The 22,307-nt window shown below is 42.2% G+C and overlaps 6 non-coding genes across 6 annotated transcripts; all 6 read right to left on the reverse strand.

The window, feature by feature from the left end:
* Positions 1–12,018: 12,018 nt before the first annotated feature.
* Positions 12,019–12,099, reverse strand: LOC112397663 (small nucleolar RNA SNORD115). The gene has a single exon (XR_003002846.1). It is a non-coding gene; the product is annotated as a small nucleolar RNA SNORD115 (small nucleolar RNA).
* Positions 12,100–14,108: 2,009 nt separating this feature from the next.
* On the reverse strand, positions 14,109–14,189 carry LOC112397664 (small nucleolar RNA SNORD115). Its single transcript, XR_003002847.1, has one exon. It is a non-coding gene; the product is annotated as a small nucleolar RNA SNORD115 (small nucleolar RNA).
* A 2,038-nt stretch (positions 14,190–16,227) lies between these two features.
* On the reverse strand, positions 16,228–16,308 carry LOC112397661 (small nucleolar RNA SNORD115). The gene has a single exon (XR_003002844.1). It is a non-coding gene; the product is annotated as a small nucleolar RNA SNORD115 (small nucleolar RNA).
* A 2,042-nt stretch (positions 16,309–18,350) lies between these two features.
* Positions 18,351–18,430, reverse strand: LOC112397650 (small nucleolar RNA SNORD115). Its single transcript, XR_003002836.1, has one exon. It is a non-coding gene; the product is annotated as a small nucleolar RNA SNORD115 (small nucleolar RNA).
* Positions 18,431–20,463: 2,033 nt separating this feature from the next.
* LOC112397651 (small nucleolar RNA SNORD115) lies at positions 20,464–20,541 on the reverse strand. Its single transcript, XR_003002837.1, has one exon. It is a non-coding gene; the product is annotated as a small nucleolar RNA SNORD115 (small nucleolar RNA).
* Positions 20,542–21,534: 993 nt separating this feature from the next.
* On the reverse strand, positions 21,535–21,615 carry LOC112397665 (small nucleolar RNA SNORD115). The gene has a single exon (XR_003002848.1). It is a non-coding gene; the product is annotated as a small nucleolar RNA SNORD115 (small nucleolar RNA).
* Positions 21,616–22,307: the final 692 nt, after the last annotated feature.

Here is a 22,307-nt window from a genome sequence, read left to right on the forward strand (position 1 = left end):
GGTCCGGGAAGATCCTACATGCAGTGGAGCAGCTAAGTCCGTGCACCACAACTACTGATCCTGTGCTCTAGAGCCCATGAGCCACAACTACTGAGGCTGTGTGCCACAACTACTGAAGCCTGCACACCTAGAGCCTGTGCTCTGCAACAAGAGAAGACAATTCAATGAGAAGCCTGCACACCGCAGTGAAGAGTAGCCCATGCTCACCACAACTAGAAAAAGCCTGTGCCCAGCAATAAAAACCTAATGCAGCCAAAAAATGAGAAATTTATTTTAAAAAATCATTGAAAAAAATAAAGAAAAGTGAACCCTCATGCACTGTTGGTGGGATTGCAAATTGGGGCAGCCACTATGGAAAACAGTATGGAGGTTCCTCAAGATATTTAAAAATACAACTGTTGTATAATCCAGCAATTTAACTTCTGAGTATTTACACAAAGAAAAAAAAAACTCTAATTCAAAAAAATATAGATGTACCCCAATATTTATTGCAGCATTATTTATATAGCCAAGATGTGGAAACAGTATAAGTGTCCATTGATAGGTGAATGAATAAAAACAATATGGTGTATGTATGCAATGGAATATTATTCATCCATAAAAAGAATGAAATCTTGACATTTATGAAAACATGGATGGACCTATAGGGCATTATGCTAAGTGAATTAAATCAAATAGATAAAGACAAATACCATATGATCTCAATTATCTTTGGACTCAATTAACAATACAAACAAAAAACCAAAATAAAAACAGACTCACAGAGAAAAAAAATGGGTGGTTTCCAGAGGGATGGTGGGTGGGGGATGGGCAAAATAGGTGAAGGGAATTAAGAGGTATAAATTTTCAATTATAAAATAAATAAACGACTGGAATGTAGTATATAGCAGAAGGAATATGGTCAATAACATTGTAATAAATTTATATGAGGACAAATTGTTACTAGATTTATTGTGATTATTTCATAATGTATGTAATAAATGTCAAATGACTGTTAGTACACCTGATACTAATATAATATTATACATAAATTGTATTTCAATAAAAAATAAAATATATTAAAAGCTACAGTGACACCATTTTATATAAGGGACTTGAGCATCCCAGGATTCTATTATCCTCATGGGTCCTGGAAAAAATCCCCTATGGACACCGAGGGGCAACTGTACTTACTGCTCTGAAGCTAGCATGGTTGCTGAATGCTTATTCAGAAAATATCTTCACAGGAGTGGAATGGTTATTCAGGGGCTGAGCTGCCCAGTTCAGTCTTTCAGATGTCTCATGTGGCAAAAGCTGAACTGACCTGAGGGAGCCAGCAGCCTGGATGCAAGGCTGATGGTGTAGTAGAAGGACCTGACCTCACCTACTCTCATGAAAACACCAAAATCACAACAAACTGCTGAACAGCCATTGACAAAAAAAACTGGAACCTAGAGAAAGGATATTCTACTTCTGAAGAGGAAGCCACAACAAGATGGTAGGACAGGCACATTCATGATACAATCAAATCCCATAGCCACCAGTTGGGTGACCCACAAACTGGAAAATAATTATACTGAAGAGGTTCTCCCACAAGAGTGAGAGCTCTGAGCCCCACGTCAGGCTCCCTAGTCTGGGGTCTGGCATTGGGTGGAGGAGCCCCCACAGCATTTGGCTTTGGAGGCCAGTGGGGCTTGATTGCAGGAACTCCACAAGTTTTGGGGAAAGAAACTACACTCTTGGAGGGTGCACATAAACTCTTGTGTACACCAGGACCAGGGGAAAAAGGAGTGACTTCAGAGGAGCCTGGGCCAGACCTACCTGCTGGACTTGGAGGGTCTCCTGAGGAGGCCTGAGGTGACTGTGGCTCACTAAGGTGACAAGGACACTGGTGGTGGAGGTACTGGGGAGTACTCATTGGCATGAGCTGTTCTAGAGGCCATTTAGATATCAAGATGTGGTCCCACCCAAGCGCCCTTAGGCTCCAGTGCTAGGATGCCTCAGACCAAACAACCAACAGGGCCAGAACACAACTCCACTAATTGGCAGATAGGCTACTTAGAGTCTTTCTGAGGCCACAGCCACCACTAAACACACACCTTGCCATGGCCCTGTCCACCAGAGAGACAAAACCCAGCTTCACTCATCAGAGGGCAGGCACCAGTCCCTCCAACCAGGTAGTCTGAACAAGCCTCATCCACAAGGGGGCAGACACCAGAAGCAAGAGGAACTACAATCTTGCAGTCTGCAGATTAGTTAGACAAAATAAGATGGCAGAGGAATATGTTCCGGATGAAGGAACAAGATAAAACTCCAGAGGAACAACTAAGTGAAGGGGAAATAGGCAATGTACCTGAAAAAGAATTCAGACTAATGATAATAAAGATGATCCAAGATATCAGAAAAAGAATAGAGGCATGGACTGAGAAGATACAAGAAACGTTTAATGAAGAGCTAGAATATATAAAGAAAAAATAGAGATGAACAATAAAATAATTGAAATGAAAAATACACCAGAAGGAATCAATTGCAGAATAAATGAGGCAGAAGAACAGATAAATGAGCTGGAAGACAGAAAGGTGGAAATCACTGCTGCAGAACAGAATAAAGAAAAAAGAGCAAAAAGAAATAAGGATAGTTTAAGAGGTCTCTGGGACAACATTAAATGCACCAACATTCACATTATATGGGTTCCAGAAGGAGAAGAGAGAGAGAAAGGGCCTGAGAAAATACTTGAAGAGATAATAGCTGAAAATTTCCCTAATAAGGGAAAGAAAACAATCACCCAATTCTAGCAAGTGCAGAGAGTCCCAGGCAGGATATACCCAAGGAGGAACATGTGGAGACACATATTAATCAAACTGAAAAAAAATAAATACAAAGAGAAGATATTAAAAGTAACAAGGGAAAAACAACAAATAACATACAAGGGAATTCCCATAAGGTTATTAGCTGACATTTTAGCAGAAACTCTGCAGGCCAGAAGGGAGTGGCATGATATATTTCAAGTGATAAAAGGGAAACACCTACAACAAATAATACTCTACCATCAAGGCCCTCATTCAGATTCAAGAGAGAAATCAAAAGATTTACAGACAAGCAAATGCCAAGAGAATTCAGCTCCAGCAAACCAGCTTTACAACAAATGCTAAAGGAAGTTCTCTAGGTGGAAAAGAAAAGGTCACAACTAGAAACAAAAAAATTACAAATGGGAAAGCTCACTGGTAAAGGCAAAGAAAAAGTAAAGGTAGGAAATCATCCACATACAAATATGATATCAAAGTGAGCAATTATGAGGAGTGTACAAATGCAGGATATTGAAAATGTGTTGGAAATTAAAAGACCAGCAACTTAAAACAATCTTGTATAGATATAGACTGCTATATCAAAACCTCGTGGTAATGACAAACCAAAAAACTACAATAGATACACACACTAAAGAAAAAGGAATACAAATACAACACTAAATATAGTCATCAAAAAGAAGAGAAAGAAACAAAAGAGGAAGAGAAGGAAAAAACCCTACAAAAACAAATCCAAAACAATAAACAAAATGGCATCATGAACAAACATATCAGTAATTGTCTTAAATGTAAATGGATTAAATGCTCCAACCAAAAGACACAAACTGGCTGAATGGACACAAGAACAAGACCTGTATATATGCTGTCTACAAGAAACCCACTTCAGATCTAGGAACACATACAGACTGAAAGTGAGGGAATGGAAAAAGTTATTGCATGCAAATGGAAATCAAAAGAAAGATGCCATAGCAATACTCATATCAGATAAAATAGACTTAAAGACTGTTACAAGAGACAAAGAAGGACACTATGTAATGACCAAGGGATCAATCCAAGAAGAATATATAACATTTGTAAATATATATGCACCCAACATAGGAGCACCTCAATATATAAGACAAATGCTAACAGCCATAAAAAGAGAAATTGACAGTAACACAATAATAGTGGGGGACTTTAACATCCCCCCTTACATCAATGGACAGAACATCCAGACAGAAAAGCAATAAGGAAACATAGGCATTAAGTGACACATTATACACTTAATTGATATTTATAGAGCATTCCATCCAAGCAGAAAACACATTCTTTTCAAGTGCACATGGAACATTCTCCAGGATAGATAATATCTTGGGCCAAAATTTGAGCCTCAGTAAATTTAAGAAAATTGAAATCATATCAAGTATCTTTTCCACCCACAATGCTATGAGATTAGAGATCAAGTACAAGAAAAAAAACTGTAAAAAATACAAATATGTGGAGGCTAAAAACATGCTACTAAACAACCAATGGATCACTGAAGAAATCAAAGAGGAAATCAAAAAGTACCTAGAGGCAAACAAACAAAAAAAAACCCACCACAATCCAAAACCTATGGGACACGGCAAAGGCAAAAGCATTTCTAACAGAGAAGTTCATAGCAATACAATCTAACCTCAGGAAAGAAGAAAAATCCCAAATGAATTATGTAACCTTACACCTAAAGCAACTAGAGAAAAAATAACAAACAAAACTCAGAGTTAGTAGACGGAAAGAAATCATAAAGATCAGAGCAGAAATAATTGAAATAGAGCCAAGGAAACAGTAGCAAAGATCAATGAAACTAAAATCTGGTTCTTTGAGAAGTTAAACAAAATTGATAAACCTTTAGCCAGACCCATTAAGAGAAAGGGGGAGATGATTCAAATCAATAAAATTAGGAAGGAGAAAGGAGAAGTTACACCTGACACTACAGAAATACAGAGGATCATAAGAGACTACTACAAGCAAATATACACCAATAAAATGGAGAACCTAGAAGAAATAGACAAATTCTTCGAAAGGTACAACCTTCCAAGACTGAATCAGGAAGAAATAGAAAATATAAAAAGACAAATAACAAGTACTGAAATTGAAACTGTGATGAAAAATCTTCCAACAAACAAAAGTCCAGGACCAGATAGTTTCACAGGTGAATTCTATCAAACTTTTACAGAAGAGTTAACATCTATCCTTCTGAAACTCTTCCAAAAAATTGCAGAGGAAAGAACACTCCCCAGCTCATTCTATGAGGCCACCATCACCCTGATACAAAAGCCAGACAAGGATACCACAAAAAAAGAAAATTATAGGCCAAATCACCAAGAAACATAGATGCAAAAATCCTCAACAAAAATACTAGCAAACCAAATCCAACAATACATAATAAAGGATCATACACCATGATCAAGTGGGATGTTTACAAGGCATTCAAGAATTTTTCAATATCCACAAATCCACAGCTTTCAAAAGAAAGCTGGAGTAGCAGTACTCATATTAGACAAAATAGACTTTAAAACAAAGACTGTTACAAGAGACAAAGAAGGACACTACATAATGATCAAGGGATCAATCCATCAATCAGTGTGATGGATTAACAAATTGAAGGAAAAAAACCATATGATCATCTCAATAGAAGCAAAAATATAATTTGACAAAGTTCAACACCCATTTATGATAATAACTCTCCAGAAAGTGGGCAGAGAGGGAACCTACCTCAACATAATAAAGGCCATATATGACAAACCCATAGCTAACATCATACTTAATGGTGAAAAGCTGAAAGCATTTCCTGTAAGATCAGTAACAAGACAAGGATGTCCACTCTCACCAATTTTATTCAACATAGTTTTGGAAGTCATAGCCATGGCAATCAGAGAAGAAAAAGAAATAATTGAAAAGAAGAAGTAAATCTGTCACTGCTTGCAGATGCATGACACTATACATAGAAAATCCTAAAGATGCTAGCAGAAAACTACTAGTGCTCATCAATGAATTCAGTAAAGTTTCAGGATACAAAATTAACACACTGAAATCTGTTGCATTTCTATACACTAGCAAGGAATGATGAGAAATTAAGGAAGCAATCCCCTTTACCACTGCATCAAAAAGAATAAAATACCTAGGAATAAACCTATCTAAGGAGGTGATGCTGATAAAAGAAATCGAAGATGACATGTACAGGTGGTAAGATATACCATGTTCTTGGATTGGAAGAATCAATATTGTCAAAATGACTATACTACCCAAGGTAATTTACAGATTCAATGTAATCCTTATCAAATTACCCATGACATTTTTTCCAGATCTAGAACAAAAAAATCTTAAAATTTGAATGGAAACATAAAAGACTCAAATATCCAAAGCAATCTTGAAAAAGAAAAAAGGAGCTGGAGGAATCAGCCTCCCTGACTTCAGACTATACTACAAGGCTACAGTAATCAAAACAGTTTGGTACTGGCACAAAGACAGATTTATAAATAAATGGAACAGGATAGAAAGCCCAGAAATAAACCCATACACCTATGATCAACTTATGTATGCCAAAGTAGGCAAGACTATACAATGGAGAAAAGCCAGCCTCTTCAATAAGTGGTGCCAGACAGTTACATGTAAAAGAGTGAAATCAGAACATTCTCTAACATCATACACAAAAATAAACTCAAAATGGATTAAACACCTAAATGTATGACAAGATACTATAAAACTCTTAGAGGGAAATATAGGCAGAACATTCTTTGACATAAATTGCAGCAATATCTTTTGGGTTCCATCACCTAGAGTAATGAAAATAAAAACAAAAATAAACAAATAAGACCTAATTAAGCATAAATGCTTTTTCACAGCAAGGGAAACCATAAACAAAATGAAAAGGCCATCCACAGAATGGGAGAAAATATTTGCAAATGATGCAACTGACAAGGGCTTAGTTTCCAAAATATACAAACAGCTCAGGCAGCTCAATATAAAAAAACAAACAACACAAATGGGCTGAAGATGTAAATAGACATTTCTCCAAAGAAGACATACAGATGGCCAAAAAGCACGTGAAAAAATGCTCAACATTGTTAATTATTACAGAAATACAAATTAAAACTACAGTGAAGTATCACTTCACACCAGTTAGAAAAGCCTTCATGAAAATGTCTATTCACAATAAATGCTAGAGAGGGTGTGGAGAAACGGGAATCCTCCTACACTGTTGGTAGGAATATAAATTGGTATGGCCACTATGGAGACTAGTATGGAAGTTCCTTAAAAGTTAAAAGTAGAGGTACCATATGATCCAACAATCTCACTACTGAGCATATATCCAGAGAATATATATCCATAATCTGGAAAGATACATGCACCCCAATGTTCATTGCAGTACTATTTACAATACCCAAGACATGGAAACAACCTAAATGTCCATTGACAGATGAATGGATAAAGAAGATGTGATATATATATATACATATATATATATATATATATATATATATATATATATACAATAGAATATTACTCAGCCATAAAAAAGTATGAAATAATGCCACTTTCAGCAACATGGATGAACCTAGAGATTAGCATACTGAGTAAAGTAAGTCAGACAGAGAAAATTATCACATGTTATCACATATATGGAATCTAAAACATTATACAAATGAACTTATTTACAAAACAGAAACAGGCTCACAGACTTAGAAAACAAACTTATGGTTACCAAAGGGGAAAGGTGGGGGGAGGGATAAATTAGGAGTTTGGGATTAACAGATACACTCACTACTATATATAAAATAGATAATCAACAAGACCTACTGTATAACACAGGGAACTCTACTCAATACTCTGTAATAATCTGTATGGGAAAAAAATGTGAAAAATAATAGATAGAAGTATATGTATAACTAAATCACTCTGCTGTACACCTGAAACTAACACAACGTTGTAAATCAACAGTACTTCAATATGAAATAAAATTTTTAAAATAAAATAAAAGCTACAATAATTTAAAATGTATGTTACCAGCATAAAGACAAATATATACATCAATTGAATAGAATAGTGAGCCCATAAATAAACCCACACATATATATTCAACAGACCTTCAACAAGGGAAATAAGAATACACAATGGAAAAATAGTCTCTTCAACCACTGGTGTTGGGAAAACTCCAACACCACACGCAAAAGCATGAAACTGGACCCCTACCTTATACCACTCACAAATGTTAACACAAAATGTATTAAACACTTAAACATAAGACCTGAAACCATAAAATTCCTAGAAGAAAACACGGGTAAAATGGTTCTTGATGTTGGTTTTGGCCATAAATTTTTGATATGATACTAGAAGTGCAGGCAACAAAAGTAAAACTAAACAAGTAGGACTACATCAAATTGAAAAGCTTCTGCACAGCAAAGGAAACAACTAGTGAATTGAAAAGACAACCTACAGAATGGGAGAAAATATTTGCAAACCATGTATGTGATAAATGATGAATACACAAATACATAAGGAACTTGTGCAACTCAATAGCAATCATCATCATTCAATTAAAAATGGGCAAAAGACCTGAATATATATTTTTCCAATGAAGACAAATGCAAAAGAAGCTCAATATAATTAATCATTAGGGAAATGCAAATCAAAACTACAATGAGTTATCACCATTATGAAAAACAGTATGGAGTTTTCTCAACAAATTTAAAATAGAAGATTATATGATCCAGCAATCTGACTCCTGGGTATATAGCCAAAGGAAATGAAATCAGTATCTCAAAGAGATATCTGCACTTCCATGTTCTTTGTAGCATTATTTACAACAGGCAAGATATGGAAACAATGTCCATTCATAGATGAATTGAAAAAGAAAATGTATACATATATAAAATAATGAAATATTATGCATAGAAAATAAGAAAATTCTGTGATTTGTTATTACATGGATGAACCTGGAGGGCAGTATGGGAAATGAAAATACCCAGACAGAGATACAAAAATACAGTATGGTATCATTTATATGTAGAATCTTTTAAAAGGCCAATTTTATAGACACAGAGAATAGAATACCAGGGGATAGAGGAGAAGGGGAATTAGGAAGATTAGATCAAAGGGTACAAACTTTTAGTTACTAGATTAGTAACTAATCTAATCTAGTATATAGATCTAATATACAGCATGGTGAATATAGTTAAGAATACAGTATTGCATACTTGAAATTTGGAGGAAGATTTTAAGCATTTTCAACACACACACACACACACACACACACACACACACACACACACACACATGAATTAACTCTGGGGTGGGAGATGGAGGTGTTAATTGTCTGGATCTTGGTACTTATATTATGATGTAGAGTGTATCAAACCTGTACACCTGAAATATATTCAATTATATTTGTCAATTATTCCTCAATAATTCTGGGGAAAAAGAAAAGCTCTTATTGATTTGAACTATAAAACTACCCACAGATATAATCATTTTGTCTTGAAAATTCTTACCAGATATATGTATCCTTAAGCCCTGGTGTCAGAGTAAACTGGAGACTGGAACATTTATTACAACATTCCTGGGTAGCTACCAGGTATTTCAGGAGATTGAGATTTCATTTTTTCATTATTATTCAATTTGAAAATAACAGTAGTCAAGGATGAGAACTATATCTCTAATGTATGTATTGTTCATGTGGACTATTCTATAATTTCTACACAAAGAATATTTTTCTTACTCTAAAAAGTCCAAAATACTTCTGTTGTAGACTAGAGATATATCAATCACAGACATAAACAAATAGATATTTGACAAGTCCTTGGACTTGCATATCTTCAAGGATGCAATATCAAGAACAATAATAATTAATCACATCATGTACTTCCTTTCTAAGGAAAGAAGTAAAGCAATGTAAAAGTCAGAAACATTAAAAGGGATGTCAGTTTGCATATATTTTATCCAAGATCACATATCATAGGCAAAGCATATATATGAATCTCAAACTTGAGGCCTCAGTTGCCTGGGTCTCTTAATTGTGAGTAGTTTGCCAATGATTAAAACATATCACAACACTATAACCACCCTGGAAATATACAATAGGAATGAATATGTCTAAACATTTTTAGGTTATAATAAATATCACCATATAATAACAAAACTTCTCAAGTTTCAATTAAAGCAAATTCAGAAGAAAAACAAAAAAATTCTCATAAGAATTTTGGAAGTAGGCCGGTCTTTTATGAGAAGAAAACCCATTATAATATTTATGTTTCCAAATTGAATAAAACTATCAGAGAGCCCTGCTTTGCACTTGCCCAATGTTTTATTTGGAACTTTACAGCCACCACGTGGTACATTGGTGCTGTCACTCACATAACATCATAGACTGGGATATCACCTATTAACCAGACATGCAGAAAGAAAAAATGAGAACAAAAAGCACCATGAATTAGTATCAAAATTCCAAAGAATTTAAAAGTGAAGAGTACTAGAATCAAACTGAAACATTTGGAAACTTCCTGCTAATTAGGATCAGATATTAAGAATTTATTCAAGTAATAACTAATTTTTATCAAAAACACAAAACATGACTATTCACAAATATAAATAAAACAGTTCCAGAAAACTCTTACCCAGAATGGAAAGCTTTAATTTTGGTGTACAAGTGACCAGATTGAATGCAGGAAGATCTGATGGTAAAAGTACAGTCAAAAACAATGTCCAAAAAGTCATCTTACTAAATAGTATTTAACTAAAAGAAAAATAATGGAGAGTATTAAATGATTAGACATAAAATTTTTATAGGTAAATGACTTACATTTGACATTCCTTCATATCTAAAGAGAAATATACATTAAATGCACAAAAAGAATCATTAATTATGCAATAGTTGATTCATTCAACATAGGATGATTAAAGAATGAAGAAATTCATACTGGTTCTTCATTGTCTCTTAAAACAATGGGTAGCAGGCAAGACATTGGGGTTGTATTCTTGTCAATAAACACACAGACAATGTGGCTGTGAAGTCACGTGGATTTATGCTTTAGGAAGCAAATATCTGGAGACTGGCCCATGGGCTTACCATCAGTCAAACTGGCAAAAACATGCAAGGGAACTTTCAGGCCTGAAAAGAGAGCCATCAACTTTTAGTTTTGGGACCCCATCAATGGCCAGACAATGAACAACAAAAAACAGAAAGGCAACTACTCCCCCACTAGGACCACATCTTGGGCCACCACTCTAACTCATGCCTCAAAATGGTCTAACGTTGGAGATGATACAATGGCACCAAAGAGCTGTAAACAGATTTTCCAGAACTGTGGGGGTGGGAGGCAATATAAGAGGGCAGTGTCCACAGAGAAAAAGATTCCACATGAAATGCAGTGGGCCCCACTGAAAGTAGGAAAACAAAGAGAAGGGCCCATCAAAAGCAACTGGCATTAATTAGAGCCCACTATCCCTGAAAATGTCCTGGCAAAGCCCTACATAATATCAGGGGTCACATTTCAGCTCAAGTAATAGCCAGCAGTGTCTACAAACCAAGATCAGTGGACTGGTTCATGAATGCATCTGAATGAGTCCAGACTGGGGCTAGACCACACCATATAATAGATTCTTGGGAGACCACAAAGCACACACCACAAGTGACTGTCCCCTCAATAGATCAGCATTCTATGCCTCCAAATGTGCAGAAACGTGTGGGGATGTAGTTCAGGGTGCCAGGGAAGGAAACATTGACTCCATGTGCAATCTGACCAGAATTCAAGTCTAACAAAAGGCTATGCAGAGCCTGAGATCCTAGAATGTAGAAAAGACACCAGAGAAGGAATCCCATCTTTATGAGGATTGCGGTTCCCAAAATAACTCCCCCCTCCAGATGTTTTAAGATGGGCCTCCCTCATAGTCCAAAGTCCTCTGAAGCCTGTGTCAAGGACCAAAGAGAGTCTCTCAACTCGAAACATTCAGGTCGTGGAAAAACCTTGCCAGAAGGTATAAGAGAAAAACACAAATCAAAAGAAAGAGATAAGGAAAAGCCACGCCTATGGCATCTGGGCTGGGCGGTGGAACTAGGGATCAGGAAAGAAAGCCAAAGACAAGACCACGTCTTGGCCATGTGGCAACCCCTAAACATGGTAGAGTCTCAAGAGCTTTCCTTCCTCCATACCCACAGCCCAGGGTTCTGTAAGGGACAGGGGTATCCCCAACCTCCTGCCCATGGATGGCCACCTCCATTGGGCCTCAGTGTAATCCTATTGAGCATGACATTTAGGTCATTCTCTCTCTTCAGGACCATATAAGTTCTCATCATAGACCCAACCGAGGCACTCCCCACACATTGGGGCACTGGCACCTGAGTAGCCTTACCTCAGATGCTTTCTGGAAATGAGGGTGCCCAAAAGGAAGTGGGTATCTGTCTCTTCCAGGTGCTGGACCAAGGCTGACATTGATTGACCCACAGGAAGCAGGCCAAACAAGGAACTGAATTCCTCTGAGGAATTGTCTAGCTAGAGAGGAGTAGGACAGCAGTGAGAACTCCTACTCCATCACTTTAGGAATTGGGGGTCATGCATGATACACCTTCATGGATCAAATGATGCTACAAGACAAACCAACAGTGATACATTCAGGAACACAAAGAGTGACAAAATGCACCTATACACATTACATAAACAAGTAGCTGAAATGCATATCTAAAACCTAAGTATCTACCTACATACCTACCAAAGCAAACACCTACCTCTCTACTCCTTACCTCCCTAAATCCTTACTTTTATCCCTCCCTCCCACCCTCCATACATTATTACAAACATGAAGGAACCAGTGGACGAGTGGATCAGTGCATAAATGTATATATGAATAATATGTCAAGATATGTAGAAATGACGAATCCCTAAGAAACTTCCAAGAGAAGGCAGAGCATCATTGGCTCTCCTTCTAAAGTGAGAGACTCTCAGCCAGCAAAGTTCTAAGGATGAGTCTTGGGGAACAGAGGTGTTCCTCTGGGCTTGATCCTGGTCTGTGCAAGCATGGCTGATGGCATATTGGGCTTGGCCACTTGCCCACCAACACTCAAAAAATGAGGACATGAGTCCCAAAATTGGATGATCAAGGAAGCAGATATATGGAGATGGGCAAATGGGCTCAGCACCAGTGAAACTGGCAAAGCCCTGAATGGGAATGTTTAGGCCAGGACAAGAACCATTGACTATTGGTGCAGCGTCTCCATCTATGGCATGCCCAAGGCCTACAAACAACAGCACTGCAATTACTCTGTCCTAACCCCATAACATGGGGCCATGCCTCTACTTCAAGCATACAGGGGCTCATGATGGAGATGATACCAGGTCTCCTAAGGGTTCTCAACAGCTTTACTAGAAATGGACAGTCAGGAGTTTCTACTTTGGAGGGTGCTCTCTTCAAAGGCATTGACTCCCACAGAGGAAGAGCTCCCCAGGAGGATCACTGGACGGGAGTGGGAGGCAAAACCCATCAGAGGGCCCATCAGGAACAACTGGCCTCACTGAGACACCACCATCCCTAAAAGTGACCTGGCCAAGTCCCATTAAAGCTCAGGGACTGCCCTTCAGCTTCTCAAAAGCAAGCAGTGTCTACCTGCCAAGGGCAAGTGGATGGGTTCTTGAATGCCTCTCACCACCTCCTGGCCTGGGGCATGATTCTTCCCTACCGATGGTTCTTTGGAGAAGGCAAAGCACACATAGCAGTGACTGTCCCCTCAGTAGATCAGTGTGCTCTGCCTTGGGGTGGGCACAAACCAGTGTGGATGTTCCCCAGGGGCCCAGGGAAGGAAATGTTGTCTCCATGTGCACTCTGACTATGTCATTAGATGTGGTGACATAGCAGAAATCAGCTGACTAGTTCCTTAGATGTGGTGCCATAGCAGAAATCCCCCATTTGCGAGGATTGAGGTTCCAGAAAGGACTACCCCGTCTTGACGCCTTTGATGTGGGCCTCCCCCATAACCCAAAGTCCATTGAGGCCTCTGTCAAAAATCAAAGACAGCCACTCACTCAAATCATTCTGGCTGTGACGAGACCCTTGCCAGAACATCTGACTGAAAGACACAATTTGAAGAGAAAGAGCTAAAGAAAGGCACCACCTAGGGCCTCGGGGCAGGCAGTGGAATCAGGGATCAGGAAAGAAAGCTGAAGACAGGATCACGTCTTTGCCACGTGGAAGCCTCTAGACATGGTAGAGTCCCAAGGGCTCTCCTCCAGGGATAGGTGGCCTCTACACTCACACTCCAGGGTTCTGGAAGGGACAGGAGAATCCCTAAACTCTGGCCCCTGGATGGCCACCTCCTTTGGGCCTCAGTGTAATCCTATTGTGCATGATTGTTAGGTCATAATGTCTCTTCAGGACCATATGAGTTCTCACCATTGACCCAACCGAGGCACTCCCCACTCATCCGTGCCCTGGAACATGAGTAGGCTTACCTCACATGCTTTCTGGAAATGAGGATGCCCAAAAGGAACTGAGTTTCTGTTTCTTACAGGTGGTGGACAAAGGCTGACATCACTTGCTCCATGGGCAGTGGACCAAACTCAGATCTTCCTTCCCATGGGGACTTTGGCTAGAGAGGAGCAGGACAGCTGTGTCAACTCCAAGTCCATACCATTGGCATTAGGGAGTCATGCGTGTACACGTACATGCATCGAATGATGCTATGAGACATACCAACAGATGTCTTGTACATCTAGGAACACTTCCACGAACACAAAGTGTGCCCAAATGTACTTGTATGCATTAACATAAACACCTACCTGAAACGCATACCTAACACTCATCTACCTACCTGCCTACTTACCTACCAACTCATGTACCTACATTTCTAGCTCCCCACCTCTCTACCTCTTTGCCTTTCTCTCTCCCTCCCTCCATACAAACATAAAGGAACCAGTGACAAGTGGATCTGTGTATGAATAGTTACATAACTAATGTGACAGGGAAGGAAGAATTGATGAATCACTAAAGACTCCCAGGTGAAAGCAGAGCATCGCTGGCTCTCCTCCCATCAGAAGGCCTGAGGCAAGGGCTTCTTGGCCAGTAAAACTCTATAGATCTGTCTTGCGGAATGGAGATGTTACTCTGGGCTCGATCCTGGTCTGTGTAATCATGGGGTGGTCGATGGGATACTGGGCTTGACCACTTGCCCACCAACACACAGAAAATGGGGCCAGGAAGTCCCACAGAATGGATGCGGGAAGAATCAGATATGTGGAGACGGGCCCATGGGCTCAGCAGCAGTCCACCTGGCAAAGCTCTTCATGGAACATTCAGGCCAGGGACAAGAGCCATCGTCTGTTGGTTCAGCGTCCATTCTTGTGGCCCATGGAAGGCCCCCAAACAACAGCAATTCAAGTACTCCCTCCTCAGCCCATGCCATGGAGCCACCCCTCTTCTTTGGTAAACAGGCCCTCAAGATGGAGATGATCTCAGGGCTAAGAGGGTTCTCAACAGCCTTACTAGGAATGCACACTCAGAAGGGGTTTCTCCTCTTGAGGGTGCTCTCTTTGAAGGCAGGGGCTCCCGGGGAGGAAGAACTCCCCAGGAGACTCATTGACCACTAGTGGGTGAAGCAAAATCCATCAGGTCTCATCAGGAAGAACTGGCCTCACCAAGACCCCACCATACCTGAAAGTAACCTGGCCAACTCCCATTAAAGCTCAGGGGCTGCCCTTTAGCTTTCTCAATAGCAAGCAGCATCTACCTACCAAGCCCCAGTGGACGGGTTCTTGCCTGCCTCTCAACTTCTCCTGTCCTGGGGCACGATTCTTCCCTACTGATGGTTCTTTGGAGACAACAAAGCACACATCACAAGTGACTGTCCCTTCAGTATGTCAGTGTGCTCTGCCTTCTGGTGCACTCAGACCTGTGTGGATGTTCCCCAGGGGCCCAGGGAAGGCAACATTGCCTCCAGGTGCAACCTGACTAGAACGCAAGTCTAATGAAAGTCTTTTCAGTGCCCAAGAAACTGGTCCTTATATGTGGTGCCACAGCAGAAATCCGCTCCTTTGCAAGGACTGAGGCTCCTGAAAGGACTCCCCCTTCTTGACGACTTTGAGGTGGGCCTTCCCCATCGTCCAACTTCCAATGGGCCTCTGTCAAAAATCAAAGAGAGCCACTCACCTCGAATCATTCAGGCTGTGGTGAGACCCTTGCCAGAATGTCTGACTGAAAGACACAATTTGAAGGGGAAGAGCTAAGGAAGGTCCCGCCTATGGCCTCTGGGCAAGCAGAGGAACAAGGGATCAGGAAAGAAACCCAAAGACAGGATCACATCTTCACCATGTGGAAGCCCCTAGACAAGGTAGAGTCCCAAGGGATTTCCTCCAGGAATAGGGGGCCTCCAAACCCACACTCCAGGGCTGTGGAAGGGACAAGAGAATCCTCAACCTCCAGGCCCTGGATGGCCACCTCCTTTGGGCATCAGTGTAATCCTACTGAGCATGATTTTTAGGTCATCATCTCTCTTCAGGACCATATGAGTTCTCATAACTGACCCAACCGAGGCACTCCTTATGCATCTGTTCCTTGGCACGTGAGTAGGCTTACCTCAGATGCTCTCTGGAAATGTGACTGCCCAAAGGACATGACTTTCTCTCTCTTCCAGGAGCTGGACAAAGGCTGACATCGCCTGTCCCATAGGCACCAGGCCAAAGTCAGATCATCCTACCCTTGGGGACATTGTCTGGCTAGAGAGGAGTAGGACAGCTGTGTCAACTCCTAGTCTATACCGTTAAGCATCAGGGAGTCATACATGAACCCCTATATACATCAAATGATGCTACAAGACATACCAGCATATGTCTTGTACATCCAGAAAGACTTCCACGAACACAAAATCTGACCAAATGTACCTGTATGCATTAACATAAACACCTACCTGAAACGCACAGCTAATACCTATCTACCTACCTACCTCCCGACCCAACTACCTACCTTTCTAGCTCCCTACCTCCCTATCTCCTTACTTTTCTGTCTTCCTCCCTCCTCCCAGACTTACAAACATAAATGAGCCATTGGCCAATGGATCTGTGCATGAATAAATACAGAACTAATGTATTACGGAAGGAAGAATTGATGAATTGCTAAAGACTCCCAGGTGAAGACAGAGCATCATTGGCTCTCCTCCCCTCAGAAGGCCTGGGGCAAGGGCTTCTTGGCCCGCCAAACTCTATGGACATGTCTTATGGAATGGAAATGTTCCTCCAGGCTCGATCCTGGTTTGTGCAAGCACGGGGTGGCTGACAGCACATTGGGCTTGGCCACTTGCCCACCAACACTCAGAAACAAGGACATGAGTCCCCAAAATTGGATGATCAAGGGAGCAGATATATGGAGATGGGCAAATGGGTTCAGCACCAGTGAAACTGGCAAAGCCCTGAATGGGAATGTTCAGGCCAGGAAAAGAGCTACTGTCTATTGGTGCACAGCATCTCCATCCATTGCATGCCCAAGGCCTACAAACAACAGCAGTGCAATTAATCCATCCTAAGCCCATATCATGGGGCCATGACTCTACTTCAGGGAAACAGGGACTCACAATGGAGATGATACCAGGGCTCCTAAGGGTTCTCAACAGCTTTACTAGAAATGGACAGTCAGAAGGAGTTTCTACTCTGGAGGGTGCTCTCTTCGAAGGCAGTGGCCTCACAGAGGAAGAACTCCCTGGAGGATCACTGGATGAGAGTGGGAGGCAAAACACATCAGAGGGCCCATCAAGAACAACTGGCCTCACTGAGACACCACCACCCCTAAAAGTGACCTGGCCAAGTCCCATTAAAGCTCAGGGTCTGCCCTTCAGCTTCTCAATAGCAAACAGCATGTACCTACCAAGATCCGGTGGATGGGTTCTTGAATGACTCTCACTATCTCCTGGCCTGGGGCATGATTCTTCACTACCTATGGTTCTTTGGAGATGGCAAAGCACACATCACAAGTAACTGTCTTCTCAGTAGATCAGTGTGCTCTGCCTTGAGGTGTGCAGGGACCTGTGTGGATGTTCCCCAGGGGCCCAGGGAAGGAAACGTTGCCTCCAGGTGCAACCTGAGTAGAACTCGGGTTTAACAAAAAGCTTTTCAGTGCCTGAGAAACTAGTCCTTTGATGTGGTACCACAGCAGAAATCCCTCACTTTCCTAGGACTGAGGTTCCTGAAAAGAATACCCCCCTTCATGGCTTTGAGGGGGCCTCCCCCATAGTCCAACGTCCATTGTGGACTCTGCCAAAAATCAAAGAGAGCCACTCACCTCGAATTATGCAAGCCGTGGGGAGACCCTTGCCAGATTGTCTGAATGAAAGTCACAATTTGCAGGGAAAGAGCTAAGGAAAGGTCCCGCCTATGGCCTCCAGGCGGGCATTGGATACAGGGATTAAGAAAGCAAGGTGAAGACAGGACAACGTCTTTGCCACTTGGAAGCTCCTAGACACGGTAGAGTCTCAAGGGCATTCCTCGAGGGATAGGGGGTCTCCACACCCACACCCCTGGGCTCTGGAAGAGATAAGATATTCCCCTAAACTCTGGCCCCTGGATGGCCATCTCCTTTGGGCCTCAGCGTAATCCTATTGAGCATGATTTTTGGTCCTCATCTCTCTTCATGACCATATGAGTTCTCATCATTGACCCAGCTGAGGCATTCCCTACGTATCGGTGCCATGGCACCTGAGTAGGCTTACCTCAGATGCTCTCTGGAGATGTGGATGCCCAAAAGGATGTGACTTTCTGTCTCTTCCAGGTGCTGGAACAAGTCTGACATTGCTTGCTCCATAGGCAGCAGCTCAAACTCAGATCTTTCTTCCCCTGGGGATGTTATCTGGCTAGAGAGGAGTAGGACAGCTGTGTCACTTCCGAGTCCATACCATTAGGCATTGGGGGGGGGTAATACATGTACCACTATATGCATTGAATGATGCTATGAGACATACTAACACATGTCTTGTACATCCAGGAACATTTCCACGACCACAAAGTGTGACCAAATGTACCTGTACGCATCTACCTGACACACATACCTAACAATTATCAACCTACCTACCTCTTGACCCACCTACCTACCTTTCTAGCTCCCTACCTTCCTATCCTTACTTTTCTCTCTCCTTCCTTCCATCCAGACTTAGAAACATAAAGGAACCAGTGGACAGTTGGATCTGTGCATGAATAGGTACTAAACTAATGTTTCCGGGAAGGAAGAATAGATGAATCCCTGAAGACTCCCAGGTGAAGGCAAAGCATCATTGCCTCTCCTTTCATCAGAAGTCCTGGGGTGAGGGCTTCTTGGCCAGGAAAACTCTACAGACATGTCTTGCAGAATGGACATGTTCCTCCAGGCTCGATGGTGGTCTGCGCAAGCATGGGGCGGTCAATGGGACATTCGGCTTGGCCACTTGCCTGCCAAAACACAGAAAACGAGGCCATGAATTCCCATGGAATGGATACTTGAAGAAGCAATTATTTGGAGATGGGCCCATGGGCTGAGCACTAGTCAACCTGGCAAAGCCCTGCATGTGAACGTTCAGGCCGGGAATAAGAGCCATCATCTTTTGGTGCAGCAGCCCGTTTTATGGACCATCGAAGGCCCCCAAAGAACAGCAGTGCAACTACTCCCTCCTTGGCCCACATCATTGGGTCCCCCTCCACTTCGGGCAACAGGGCCTCACAATGGAGATGATCCCAGGGCTCAGAAGGGCTCTCAACGGCCTTACTAGGAGTGCCCCCTCAGAAGGGTTATTTCCTCTTGAGGGTGCTCTCTTTGAAGGCAGTGGCTCCTAGAGAGGAAGAGCTCCCCATGAGAATCACTGGACCCGATTGGGCAAAGGAAAATCCATCAGATGTCCCATCAGGTGTAATTGGCCTCACCAAGACACCACCATCTCTGAAAGTGACCTGGCCAAGCTCCATTTAAGCTCAGGGGCTGTCCTCCAGCTCTCTCAGTAGCCAGCAGCATGTACTTGCCAAAACCCTGTGGACAGTTTCTTACCTGCCTGTCAATTTCTCCTCTCCTGGGGCTCAGTTCTTCCTTACCAATGGTCCTTTTGAGACTGCAAAACAAACACCAAAAGTGACTGTCTCCTCAATAGATCAGCATCCTCTGCCTTGAGGTACACACAGACCTGTGTGGATGTTCCACTGGGGCCCAGGAAAGGAAACATTGCCTCCATGTGCAGCCTGACTAGAACACAGGTCTAATGAAAGGCTTTGCAGTGCCTGAGAAGCTAGTCCTTAGATGTGGTGGGGCAGCAGTGTTCCCCCCTTTGCGAGGACTGAGGTTCCCGAAAGGACTCCTCCCTCTTGAAGGCTTTGAGATGGTCCACCCCCATTGTCCAACATCCACTGGGCCCACTGTCTCAAAAAGAAAGCCATTCACCTCGAATCATTCAGGCCGTGGTGAAGCCCTTGCCAGAACATCTAACTGAAAGACACAATAGGAAGAGAAAGAGTTAAGGAAATGTCCCGCCTATGGCTTCCAGGTGGGCATCAGAACCAGCGATCAGGAAAGCATGGTGAAGACAGGACTATGTCTTTGCCACATGGAAGCCCTTAGACTCGGTAGAGTCTCAAGGGCTTTCCTAGAGGGATGGGGGCCTCCAAACCCACACCCCTGGTCTCTGGAAGAGAAAGGAGAATCCCCAACCTCCTGCCTCTGGATGGCTACCTCCATTGGGCCTCAGCATAATCCTATTGAACATGATTTTTAGGCCATCATTTCTCTTAACCATATGAGTTCACATCATTGACCCAACTGAGGCACTCCCCACGCATTCGTGCCCCCTTACTTGAGTAGGCTTTACCTCCGAAGCTTTCTGAAAATGAGGATGTCCCAAATGACGTGAGTTTCTGTCTCTTCCAGGTGCTGGACCAATGCAGACAACCCTTGCTCCATACGCAGCAGGCCTAACTCAGATCTTTCTTCCCCTGGGGATGTTATCTGGCTAGAGAGGAGTAGGACAGACAGCTGTGTCACCTCCTAGTCCAACCCTTAGGCATTGGGGGTCATGCGTGTACACCTTCATGCATCAAATGATGATACAAGACATACCAACACATGTCTTGTACATCCAAGAACACTTCCACGAACAAAAAATGTGACTAAATGTACCCATACACATTAACATAAACATCTAGCTGACACGCATACCTAACGACTATTTACCTATGTACGCCTGGATGTTCCCCAGGGGCTCAGGGAAGGAAACGTTGCCTCCATGTGCAACCTGACTAGAACTCAGTTTTAATGAAAGGCTTTTAAGTGGCTGAGAAGCTAGCTAGTCCTTAGATGTGGTGCCACAGCAGAAATCTTCCCTTTGCAAAGACTGAGGTTCCTGAAAGGATTTCCCCCCTCTTGACAGCTTTGAGATGGGCCTCCCCAACTCTCCGGGCCTCCCCAACTGTCCAATGTCCACTGGGGCCTCTGTCAAAAATCAAAGAGAGCCACTTTCCTCGAATCATTCAGACCATGGTGAGATACTTGCCAGAACGTCTGACTGAAAGACATAATTTGAAGAGAAAGGGCTAAGGAAAGGCCCCGACTACGGCCTTTGGTTGGGCTGTGGAACCAGGCATCAGGAAATAAAGCCAACGACAGGACCATGTCTTCGCCACATGGAAGACCCTTGACATGGTAGAGTCTCAAGGGCTTCCTTGAGGGATAGGGGCCTCCACACCCACACCTCAGGGCTCTGGAAGGGACAGGAGAATTCACAAACTCCTGCCCCTGGATGGCCACCTCCACTGGGCCTCAGCATAATCCTATTGAGCATGATAGTTAGGTCATAATGTCTCTTCAGGACCATATGAGTTCTCATCGTTGACCCGACCAAGGCAATCCCCACACCTCCGTGCCCTGGCACTTGAGTAGTCTTACCTCAGATGCTTTCTGGAAATGAGGATGCTCAAAAAGACGTGACTTTCTATCTCTTCCAGGTGTTGGACCAAGGCTGACATTGATTTCACCATAGGCAGCAGTCCAAACTCATATCTTCCTTCTCCTGGGGACGTTGTCTGCTTAGAGAGGAGTAGGACATTTGTGTCAACTCCTAGTCCATAGCGTTAGGCATTGGGTGTAGTTGCATGTACATCTTCATGCATCGGATGATACTACAAGACATACCAACAGGGATACATGCATAAACACAAAGAGTGACCAAATGTACCTATATGCATTGACATAAGTATCTATCTGAAACGCATACCTAACACCTACCTACCTACCTATCTACCAACCCACCTACGTACCTTTCTAGGTCCCTACCTCCCTAGCTCCTTATTTTTCTCCCTCTCTCCCTCTATATATACTAACAAACACAAATGAACCAGTGGACGTGTGGATCTGTGTATGAATGCGTACATAAATAATGTATCAAGGAATGAAGAAATGACGAATATCTAAAAGACTGCTGAGAGAAGGCAGAGCATCAGTTGCTCACCTCCCATCAGAAGGCCTGTTGCCATGGCTTCTTGGCCACCAAAACTCTCTGGACGTGTGCTGGGGAACAGAGACGTTCCT

This window comes from Neophocaena asiaeorientalis, unplaced genomic scaffold (assembly GCF_003031525.2).
Source record: "Neophocaena asiaeorientalis asiaeorientalis breed wild unplaced genomic scaffold, Neophocaena_asiaeorientalis_V1.1 scaffold765, whole genome shotgun sequence".
In the NCBI taxonomy this organism is placed as follows: domain Eukaryota; kingdom Metazoa; phylum Chordata; class Mammalia; order Artiodactyla; family Phocoenidae; genus Neophocaena; species Neophocaena asiaeorientalis.